The sequence below is a fragment of the Patella vulgata genome, chromosome 5 (assembly GCF_932274485.2).
Source record: "Patella vulgata chromosome 5, xgPatVulg1.2, whole genome shotgun sequence".
NCBI classification, from domain to species: domain Eukaryota; kingdom Metazoa; phylum Mollusca; class Gastropoda; family Patellidae; genus Patella; species Patella vulgata.
Window position 1 is genome coordinate 2,178,286 of NC_065883.2, and position 12,709 is coordinate 2,190,994.

The following is a 12,709-nucleotide window of genomic DNA, read 5'->3' on the forward strand; positions in this document are numbered from 1 at the left end:
TGAAATTACATAGTGTAAATATTATGTGGAAGCAAGTTGTTTTAATCTTTACATCAATGTCCTGACAAAATGAGATGGAAAAAGGGAGTTCTGACATAATTCAAAGCATAAAAGGGGGGTATGAAAAGGCTATTAACTAATATATTATTGCCCTGTAAGTGCCACATTTTCAAAGATCACCACAAATAATAGATTTACATTCAAAATGTAAAACTTTAAGCTGCAAAAAACACATCTACAACATATCCATTTTGGGGTGTGGACTCATTTGGAAGAAATGTCATAGGATTACATGTTTGACCATAAACAAAAAGTCTTAGAAATCCTTGAAATCTTATATGTAACTATTTGTTTGTGTCAAATAAAATGCTCGGTTACAATTCAAGCACAAAATCAGATTACTGCTAATTTGGAGTCAACAAATGTTCAATTGAATATCCAAATATCATCTTCAAGAAAAGGGGTGGGGTGGGGAGGGTGAGCCAGTCTAAATGAAATGAAGACAGAGAAATTTCCCTGCAAACACATAGATTTTACTTTCTCGAGAAGGGAAATGCAACAATTTCAGGTTTTGAAAGATTAAAATTGTGTTAAGCCTGAGGAAAACAGCAGCAAAATGCAGTTCACTCATGTTTTGAAAATTCTAACACACCTAAGCAGAACATAATTAGACTAAATTTCTTAATTTTTAAATTTTTGACAAACACATGAATACTTTTTCAATATCTGACAAACACATGGATCCTTGCCAAGTTATTTAACAATGAAAATAAAGACATGCAAGACATTTTGGTTCATTTTACAACAGATGAATAATTAAAATTTTGACAGCAATATTGGGGGTAATCTGAAGAATTTCAGACAATTTATCATGATTTTTAGGCAAAATTGAGTGAAATTATGATACTTTCTTCCCGTCTAACAATTATAATGCAGAAAAAGTAAAAATCATACATTAAAATATTTTCCGCCTCAAAATCATGAATATTTACCAAAACCTGGCAGAAAATGTTAATTCAAACCCTCTTCATCCATTCTAGACCAAAAAATCAACACAAATGGGCATGCAAAAGGGGAGAAAAGAGAGAGAGAGAGAATTGCTATAAATAGACGAACTACAATTCGTGGGTACCGAGATGATGAAATTTAATGGTGGTCTGCCTCCTATATGGTTTTATAAGTTCATATATCATCAAAATTCTTTTCTTTATAGCTTCACATTTATTTTTGCAACATTATTATAATACAGAATCAGAAAAAAATAATTACTGCAGAAATGGTGACCCTTTAAAGTATACCGGATTGCAGCTCAGGTCCATGGGCCTTTTGTTCTAGAATTGAAGATTCTTTCTTAATTTTGTGGAAATGTGAGTTCTGCGAAAAGATTTAAAGAGTTTCAGACAAGTCACATCAAAAATATTCAAAATATTGGAATATTTTTCAAAAATTGACTTTCTTTTACCTTTTTCTACAAAATGGTCCATTTTTGACACTTTGTATGCCTCAAAATGCTAATATTTCCCTATTTCTGGGAAAGTCTGAGATGAAAAGCATTTATTTCTAGAAACCTTGGCCGGTATACAGGAAGACAAGCTGCAAATTTGTTGCATTGAAGGTAACTGTAAGGAACTATAGTGAAACCTGTAAGCCCACCCCCTAAAAATGTTGGTGTGGTAACAAATCCCACTTGTGTCCACATAAGTAATACTGTTGATGGAATATGGCTAAAAGCCATGTTCTTCTATCCCTGGCTTATATACATACATATAAACACAGTTTGTTATAAGAAGTATGAATTATTTATTAAAATATGGATTGATAAATGTAAAATAAATGCTGTATTTAGGTGACAACCAGCCACTCTAATAAAAGGGTCGCAAAGCACTATTTTTTTTTAAAAAAATGGGAATATTTCAGTTTTTAAAATACTTTAACAATCAGAGGTATCCTTGAAATTACATAGTGTAAATATTATGTGGAAGCAAGTTGTTTTAATCTTTACATCAATGTCCTGACAAAATGAGATGGAAAAAGGGAGTTCTGACATAATTCAAAGCATAAAAGGGGGGTATGAAAAGGCTATTAATTAATATTTTATTGCCCTGAAAGTGCCACATTTTCAAAGATCACCACAAATAATAGATTTACATTCAAAATGTAAAACTTTAAGCTGCAAAAAACACATCTACAACATATCCATTTTGGGGTGTGGACTCATTTGGAAGAAATGTCATAGGATTACATGTTTGACCATAAACAAAAAGTCTTAGAAATCCTTGAAATCTTATATGTAACTATTTGTTTGTGTCAAATAAAATGCTCGGTTACAATTCAAGCACAAAATCAGATTACTGCTAATTTGGAGTCAACAAATGTTCAATTGAATATCCAAATATCATCTTCAAGAAAAGGGGTGGGGTGGGGAGGGTGAGCCAGTCTAAATGAAATGAAGACAGAGAAATTTCCCTGCAAACACATAGATTTTACTTTCTCGAGAAGGGAAATGCAACAATTTCAGGTTTTGAAAGATTAAAATTGTGTTAAGCCTGAGGAAAACAGCAGCAAAATGCAGTTCACTCATGTTTTGAAAATTCTAACACACCTAAGCAGAACATAATTAGACTAAATTTCTTAATTTTTAAATTTTTGACAAACACATGAATACTTTTTCAATATCTGACAAACACATGGATCCTTGCCAAGTTATTTAACAATGAAAATAAAGACATGCAAGACATTTTGGTTCATTTTACAACAGATGAATAATTAAAATTTTGACAGCAATATTGGGGGTAATCTGAAGAATTTCAGACAATTTATCATGATTTTTAGGCAAAATTGAGTGAAATTATGATACTTTCTTCCCGTCTAACAATTATAATGCAGAAAAAGTAAAAATCATACATTAAAATATTTTCCGCCTCAAAATCATGAATATTTACCAAAACCTGGCAGAAAATGTTAATTCAAACCCTCTTCATCCATTCTAGACCAAAAAATCAACACAAATGGGCATGCAAAAGGGGAGAAAAGAGAGAGAGAGAGAATTGCTATAAATAGACGAACTACAATTCGTGGGTACCGAGATGATGAAATTTAATGGTGGTCTGCCTCCTATATGGTTTTATAAGTTCATATATCATCAAAATTCTTTTCTTTATAGCTTCACATTTATTTTTGCAACATTATTATAATACAGAATCAGAAAAAAATAATTACTGCAGAAATGGTGACCCTTTAAAGTATACCGGATTGCAGCTCAGGTCCATGGGCCTTTTGTTCTAGAATTGAAGATTCTTTCTTAATTTTGTGGAAATGTGAGTTCTGCGAAAAGATTTAAAGAGTTTCAGACAAGTCACATCAAAAATATTCAAAATATTGGAATATTTTTCAAAAATTGACTTTCTTTTACCTTTTTCTACAAAATGGTCCATTTTTGACACTTTGTATGCCTCAAAATGCTAATATTTCCCTATTTCTGGGAAAGTCTGAGATGAAAAGCATTTATTTCTAGAAACCTTGGCCGGTATACAGGAAGACAAGCTGCAAATTTGTTGCATTGAAGGTAACTGTAAGGAACTATAGTGAAACCTGTAAGCCCACCCCCTAAAAATGTTGGTGTGGTAACAAATCCCACTTGTGTCCACATAAGTAATACTGTTGATGGAATATGGCTAAAAGCCATGTTCTTCTATCCCTGGCTTATATACATACATATAAACACAGTTTGTTATAAGAAGTATGAATTATTTATTAAAATATGGATTGATAAATGTAAAATAAATGCTGTATTTAGGTGACAACCAGCCACTCTAATAAAAGGGTCGCAAAGCACTATTTTTTTTTTAAAAAATGGGAATATTTCAGTTTTTAAAATACTTTAACAATCAGAGGTATCCTTGAAATTACATAGTGTAAATATTATGTGGAAGCAAGTTGTTTTAATCTTTACATCAATGTCCTGACAAAATGAGATGGAAAAAGGGAGTTCTGACATAATTCAAAGCATAAAAGGGGTATGAAAAGGCTATTAACTAATATATTATTGCCCTGTAAGTGCCACATTTTCAAAGATCACCACAAATAATAGATTTACATTCAAAATGTAAAACTTTAAGCTGCAAAAAACACATCTACAACATATCCATTTTGGGGTGTGGACTCATTTGGAAGAAATGTCATAGGATTACATGTTTGACCATAAACAAAAAGTCTTAGAAATCCTTGAAATCTTATATGTAACTATTTGTTTGTGTCAAATAAAATGCTCGGTTACAATTCAAGCACAAAATCAGATTACTGCTAATTTGGAGTCAACAAATGTTCAATTGAATATCCAAATATCATCTTCAAGAAAAGGGGTGGGGTGGGGAGGGTGAGCCAGTCTAAATGAAATGAAGACAGAGAAATTTCCCTGCAAACACATAGATTTTACTTTCTCGAGAAGGGAAATGCAACAATTTCAGGTTTTGAAAGATTAAAATTGTGTTAAGCCTGAGGAAAACAGCAGCAAAATGCAGTTCACTCATGTTTTGAAAATTCTAACACACCTAAGCAGAACATAATTAGACTAAATTTCTTAATTTTTAAATTTTTGACAAACACATGAATACTTTTTCAATATCTGACAAACACATGGATCCTTGCCAAGTTATTTAACAATGAAAATAAAGACATGCAAGACATTTTGGTTCATTTTACAACAGATGAATAATTAAAATTTTGACAGCAATATTGGGGGTAATCTGAAGAATTTCAGACAATTTATCATGATTTTTAGGCAAAATTGAGTGAAATTATGATACTTTCTTCCCGTCTAACAATTATAATGCAGAAAAAGTAAAAATCATACATTAAAATATTTTCCGCCTCAAAATCATGAATATTTACCAAAACCTGGCAGAAAATGTTAATTCAAACCCTCTTCATCCATTCTAGACCAAAAAATCAACACAAATGGGCATGCAAAAGGGGAGAAAAGAGAGAGAGAGAGAATTGCTATAAATAGACGAACTACAATTCGTGGGTACCGAGATGATGAAATTTAATGGTGGTCTGCCTCCTATATGGTTTTATAAGTTCATATATCATCAAAATTCTTTTCTTTATAGCTTCACATTTATTTTTGCAACATTATTATAATACAGAATCAGAAAAAAATAATTACTGCAGAAATGGTGACCCTTTAAAGTATACCGGATTGCAGCTCAGGTCCATGGGCCTTTTGTTCTAGAATTGAAGATTCTTTCTTAATTTTGTGGAAATGTGAGTTCTGCGAAAAGATTTAAAGAGTTTCAGACAAGTCACATCAAAAATATTCAAAATATTGGAATATTTTTCAAAAATTGACTTTCTTTTACCTTTTTCTACAAAATGGTCCATTTTTGACACTTTGTATGCCTCAAAATGCTAATATTTCCCTATTTCTGGGAAAGTCTGAGATGAAAAGCATTTATTTCTAGAAACCTTGGCCGGTATACAGGAAGACAAGCTGCAAATTTGTTGCATTGAAGGTAACTGTAAGGAACTATAGTGAAACCTGTAAGCCCACCCCCTAAAAATGTTGGTGTGGTAACAAATCCCACTTTTTGGTCTAGAATTGGAGAAAAGGGATCAAATTTGCAATTTCATAGCAGTTTTGGGTAATACTGATGATATTACAGCGGAGGGATAGGGGGTGTAAAGTGTCTTTCTGCAGAGCAATCATTGTGTCGGAAGTGAGATTTTCACCCGTCAACTTCAAATCCGTGTAGCCAAAAATCTAAACGGTCAACCCCCTACAAAATTATGATGAGGAGATTGCCAAATGTTGTCCCCATTGTGCCTATAAAGATTGGAACCAACGGAATGTTGAGCAAAAAGCTACAGCCTGTGATGTTACAGTCATTTAACATTGAAGTCAATGGGCAAATAATTGCTAGTCTGACTTCTGATGATATAAAGAAGCATGGCCGACTCGGGATGTTGATATTTTTTCAACGGCTTATTTCCTGAAGTTTTGAATGGAAAGTGTCAGAAATGGTAAGAATACTGCTTTTTTATTGCCCAGCAGTAAGTTTTTTGACTATTTGGTATCAAAATAGCCATGATTGGGGGTATCCGTTGGTTGAGTGTGAATTTTGGGTTGTAAATGTGTAACATTTTGTTCACAATGATATCAAGACATGGTTAGGTCTAAATATTAAGGCCAACTCAACTCCAGATTTGGTCTAAAGTCACGAGATGTAAACAAGACTGACCCTAACCCAAGACCCAGTCCTTACCCTAACCCTAACCCACAATCTTGTCAAAAAGCATGTAGCCTAGGCCTAAGCCAAGACCTAGTTCTGACCCTAGCCCAAACCCACAATTGTGTCAAAAAATCATGTGCCCTAACCCTATTTACATGTTGTGACCTTGAACCAAGTCTGCAGTTGGCCTTAACATTTAGACCTAACATGTTTTTGACATCATACAATGAAATGTTAACATGTACACTCCAAAATTCACACCTGTGTGACTTTTGACCAAACATGCAGTTGGCCTTAATATTTAGACCGAACCTCAAAACATGGCATCTACCTTTGAGATTGGCTTAGACTTATGTGACACTCAAGGTTTACTTTTTTACTGATTGTTAACTGATTTATTTCTATTTCCAGTTGAAACCATATTTTTTTCTTATTTTCTCACTGTTTTTTATTGCATATTTATCCCCAGCCTCCTATCATTTCAGGTGCCAGGGCAATGTTTCATAGAGTGGAATGATTGACCTCAACACAAGTATTAAAAAAAAAAGAAGCAAAACAGGTGAGATAAATGTGCATTTCATACACTTTAAGAAGTAAATCCAACCTCATCCCCACTTCTGCTGACTAATAGTAATGGGCTGGAAATTTGGTACTGCACAGGCCTGTCTTCTCCCCTTGACATTTAACTGAATGACAGAATTCCACATTTTGACCATTTTCTGGATGTCAATGACCATTTCCCTGGATAGTATTCGCCCCAGAATTCTCATTCTCATCCAAATTTAACATTTCAGGTCTACATCTCAAAACCTGATCTCTTCCTGGACTGGCTTTAGGAGAACGATGATGCATATCAATTTCATCCCTGATCTCTATGACACCTGTGGTGGAAGTGGAGGGCAAATCGTAATCAGTTTGGGTTCCAGCCCCGAGGACCTCTGTAAACTTTGCTTTTTGGTGATGACTTAATTTCCGAGCTTGAAAAGGACGCTTGTGTGTTTATCATGGCCTCTCATATTGGAAGATAACATTAATGGCTTGTGTGTTGATCGACGGTTGTGCATATCTCTGGGTCAGGAAAGTTGTAGGCACCATCGCCATTGTAAATAATTTGACAGGCCCGAGTGAACGGGGCGACCTATGATTGGTCAGCAATGTATCAGATTCCATACCGGGGGGTGGGGATGAAAAAACTGTTGTAGTGTTACATAATCAGATTATTTCAACTTACTTATCCTGTAGAAATACAGCTATATAGGAGATATTTTGAAATTCATAGGCACTGCATGTTTCAACATTTTAGATTTGACCACAATCTGGCACTTGAAACTATGTTAACAGAGAAAAACTGTGTGGTTTTCGATGAAAGTGTTAAAAGTCTAATATTGCATCATGATTACTGTTTTAAAGTATTTTCGTGTTTGATTTATATTGAATTCATCTCATCTTTTTGAAGAATGCATTTATGTTCAAAAATAAAAATGTTCTGTGGAATTCAAAATTCATGTGCTTTTAAATTATCAGATTCCAAACTGGGGGGTAGGGATCAAAAAACTGTTGTAGTGTTACATAATCAGATTATTTCAACTTACGTATCCTATGGAAATACAGCTATATAGGAGATATTTTAAAATTGATAGGCACTGCATGTTTCAACATTTTAGATTTGACCACAATTTGGCACTTGAAACTACGTTAACAGAGAAAAACTGTGTGGTTTTCGATGAAAGTGTTAAAAAGTCTAATATTGCATCATGATTACTGTTTTAAAGTATTTTCGTGTTTGATTTATATTGAATTGTATTTAGAAAACGGAGGAAACCGAATGACCCAGCGAAAAAACTCAAGAGATTGGACAGGCGACTCTACTCCTTGAAATTGAAACCATGCCACTTAACACAATGACAGACCCTGTGATTTCATGCGCATGCATTACCTACTAGACCATTCCCCCCAGCCCCACCCCATATCGAATAAAAGTATGACTTATTTCAAATATGATATTTACATATAAAGAAAGTAGAGAGACTTCAATCTTACTAGATAAATACTAGATTACCTGAAATGAAATGGGGTTTAAAGACAACGTCCTACTGGTCAGCTCCGACTGGTCTAATGCATTGTGCTAAGTGAAAATGTTTGTCTGGGCAGCGACACTATGGCCTACTCTCATACCGAATTCAAACTGCCAAGAGAACTTTTATGTGTACGCCAATGTGTACATTGGATCTCAGGGGAAACCACTCTGCAAAATCAAGATGAGCTTTCTCGGTCAACCCCAAGAGATAACCTGTGGCCTCCATGCTAGTGTGCCAGCACCTAATTTACTCAGTCACCATGGCCGTCTTCTAATTACTGCGACAGTGAAACCATGTGACAAACAAGGATTATTAAGATAGACTTTTACGGCTTGGTAGTTCCTTGGGATTAAAACTTTTGATACATATAGATACATTAGTTTCAATTTCATATCACACAGTTTGTATATATGGTAAGGTAGCTTTAATCGTAAATTACATATATCATGTATTTATTTTTTCAGTTTCAATATTGGATGTATATGCAAATCACCCAGAAAAAGATCATGTAATAACAAAAGAAATTATAAAAGAAAAAAAGGAAGAAGAAATGGCTGGAAAAAATGATGATAGAGTAGCTTTTTCTTGGTGGGTAACTATTCAATTCTAATAGAAAAGATTGTTATGCTATTTTGAAATCTAAAATTCAGTTTAGTATAGTAAAACTGTACACGTCATGTATGAGCAGAGACAGAATCTTAGTTATATGTAGATATCACTGTCTCATCTGTGGCAAAGCAAACCAACACATGAAACAAAACAAATGTAATTAAAGTAACATTTTTTTAATTAATCAAAACTGTCTAGTCAATTTAAGCCAACTAATACATTGCCATTTTTTTTTCAGTTACCCACCTCGGAAGATCAAGTTGGAAAGGGCTATTGATATTGTGGAGACGTTTTCTCACAGATCTTGCTTATCAGACAAAGACTATGTAAGTACCATGCATATTTGCTTTTTAAATCAGGAACTGGTTCTATACACTTGGTGGGGGGGGGGGGGGGGGTTGGATGGAGGTTAAACCCCATTTCTCTCTCTCTCTCCTAAATATTGAGATTTTTGTTTACTTTTAAACTGCATATATTCAAGGTATCAGGAGCTTTTTATGGCTCCCGTACAATTTTATAAACATGAAGGACTGTACCATTTGAATATTAAGCCATCAAATTATTTTATAATTTTGAAAATGAAATGAAATGGGGTTTAACATCCTACTGTTTTTCTCATAAATTGGGCTAATGAAGACGGGCATACGCCATACAGTGTGCTATGAAGGGAATTTTGCCCGGGCAGCGTCGCTACAGCCTACTCTTATATCGAATTCCAATTGCCAAGGAATCTTTTATGTGCACGCCAATGTGTACTCGGGACCTCGGTTTTTCGTCCCATCCGAACGACTAGACAGCTGTCCTTGTCAGGTCCTCCGTCCTGTATCACTGACAAGGGGAAAACACGCAAAATGTAAGTAACATATATATTTGTATTTTTAATCAGGAAGTACTTCTATACACTTGCTTGGTAATCTAGTTATTCTTCTTGGGGCAATGCCTAGGACTCTGCTGTTTCAAGTACTTGGCATGCTTGATTTTTGCCAATCACCTCCATTGATTTCCTTCAAGTTGCGATAGGCCCTACATGTATGTGTATTTTTACAGTAAATAGCAGTAAAATAATGATGGACAGTATTTTACTTTCAAATAGATTTCAGTAGATTTTAAAGGGTAATATCCAATTTGTTGTCAATGGAAATAAAATAAGAATGGGTCCAAAAATAATTAGACATTACGCAAAGTTGAAACCAAATAGAGACTCGGTCTCGATGTGGCAAAATAAATTGTTTATTTAAACGTTGTGAACCATAGAAAGTATTCTTATCTCCTACTTTTTATTTTTTAGGCTGGAACACCATTGAAAGAGTATTTGCTGTATGATAACAACAAGAAAACCCAAGCATCAATTTATTTTATACTTCTGGGAAAGAATGCATTTGACCCAATTTTTAAATATTTATTTTTTGTTATTAATGTTAAATTTTCTTCCAAAACACAATTAGATTTTAATTCTCTTCAGAAATGTATGTATAATATAGCAAGTAAAGTGGCATATAAATCACTTAGAATTTGGTCAGAAATCATAAAGTTAAATACTTTATGATTTCTGACCAAATTACTAGAAACCAAATGTAGATCAAATACACCCAGAATTACAAAAAACCTTGACCTACATAAAGGTGACTTTCCCTTGCTTATGAAATGAAATACGGTTTAGTATCCTACTTTTCTGTGTTCTTAGAGTGATTCTGCCCTACACCCTACTCTTATATCAAATATTTCAACTGTCAAGGGTTCTTTAACGGGAACCGGGGGGGGGGGGCAATGATTAACACGCACACATTTGATCAGGAAGTCTGTCATTGAGTCAAATAATTCAATTGTCAAGGCTTCTTCTAAGTGAACGCAGTGGGGATGGTTTCGATTCCGGGAATGGGGGAGGGGGTGGTGGATGGCCGAATGGTAAGCATGTGCGTGCGGTATCATACGGCCTGTCATTGAGTCAACTGGCGTGGTTTCGAATCCCCGGTTGTACGTGACAAGGAGTAGGGTCGCCTGTCCAATCTTGTGGGTTTTCTACGGGACCTACGGTTTCCTCCCACTGCTAAAGACCCCTATGCGCAACGAATTATTGAAATAAAATTAAACCATATGTTAATCCCGAAATGACCTAGTTTGTGTCAAGTGGACGTTAAACCCCATTTCTCTCTCTCTCTCTTTCGATTCCGGGCTTGTACCCAATTATCCCTTGCCATATCCAAGACTACTGACAAGTGGGAACTATGCCGGAAAATCCAGTTGAAATTTCTCGGCCAACACCTTATACTCACTGAACCACTGTGGCTTATGACTTGTGATTGTATATAAATTTTTTGTACATATGATATTTTTTTATTTCAATCCTGTAATCTTGATGCTTTGCTTCTTTTATTTACAAAATATTCATTTTGTTTGGGTTTTTTTAATGAGGAAAAGGTTTTACATCATTTTATTACTCCTGCAAAATAGTGCATTTTTCTTTTGTTAGTTTTCTGTGTATATTAGTTATTTCTATATGTCTCACAAATCACTTGTAGTGTGATTTTGTAGCACTTTTCAGTTTTTGAAATTGTTTCAATTTAGTGCATAATTAATCTTAGTGCTTGGTTTGGATGTTATTAAATTTAGATATTATTTGAATTATATATTTTGGAGTATGGGGTAGGGATACTGTGTACATATCTTTATATTCTCAGTTCTTGTTTTGGGGTAAAGAACAATTTATATAGCTATTTTATATTTTGTGATAGGTAAAGTGTGTGGGGTTAAGAACAATTTAAATAGCTATGTTATATTTTGTGATGGGTAAAGTGGGGTGTGTGTGTGTGTTTGTGTGAAATTGCTTTATTTTACACCCGTTTGTTGTAATCCGTATATTGTCTTATACCACGTAGGGTCTTTTTAAAAGGGGTACAGTAAAATAACTTGTACACAGTACTATTAGCCATATGATCATTAACGGACCGATCAGCTATCTGTATAGTAATTTATTTTAATATAAAGTGTAAATATGGCCTATAAAAACATCAAAATGGATGAAATAATCAACATAATTTGCAAAATTTGCTTTAAATAATGTAAAATCTCTATAATTAAGAAGTCCGTGGTACTAGAGCAGCGTACCACATTTCCTTTGTATAGAACCAGTGAGGCGAGCGTAGCGTGGTATTTTGAAGCGTAGTATTTCGCCCTGCCATTTTGTCGGGCAGTTTCAGTTCAATTGTCACGAAAATCGAACCCCACGGTCATTATGGTGTAACATTGATATATTAAAACGTTTTTGTTTTTAAATCGGATAAAAAGTGTGACCCCTAGACGATTCACAAGCTTAAAATGCCATTTTCCGTACAGGGGCCATAAGCCAAGAAGGTGCGCTCCAATATGCGCGAATATCTAAAAAGGAACGAGATCTGTGAGTTGTGGACATCTATAGAGTGTCCACAAGCCAAAACGTGATTTTTCGTACAATCAATGACCATAATCCACGAAGTTACGGTCCGATACATGCCAATATCGAAAGCAACCGCGAGTTGTTGGAGATCAAGCTCTAAGTCAAGTTTTGTCAAAATCTCATAAAATTGTGACATGCAGAGTCTCCACAAACAAAATATGAAAGGAAAGGGACATAACGACGAAAATGTAATAACCTTGGAATTACATAATTTTACACTATTTGCATATGGGGAGCAGCCATTTTGTCGGGCAGTTTCGTGAAATTGAACTCATCTGTCATAATGGTTGTAACACTTTAACACTATTAGCGTAAATGGGGCGACCATTTTAATGAGAAACGTCGGTCCAATTTTCACG

At 34.5% G+C, this 12,709-nt stretch overlaps 1 long non-coding RNA gene across 2 annotated transcripts; it reads left to right on the forward strand.

Annotated features, from left to right (window-relative positions):
- Positions 1-5,600: 5,600 nt before the first annotated feature.
- Positions 5,601-11,746, forward strand: LOC130013002 (uncharacterized). 2 transcript variants are annotated; one of them, XR_008788275.1, is made up of 6 exons: positions 5,601-6,596; positions 6,716-6,789; positions 7,025-8,209; positions 8,773-8,896; positions 9,156-9,243; positions 10,206-11,746. It is a non-coding gene; the product is annotated as an uncharacterized LOC130013002 (long non-coding RNA). The 2 variants fall into 2 exon arrangements; XR_008788274.1 differs by having other exon boundaries at positions 5,602-6,021.
- Positions 11,747-12,709: the final 963 nt, after the last annotated feature.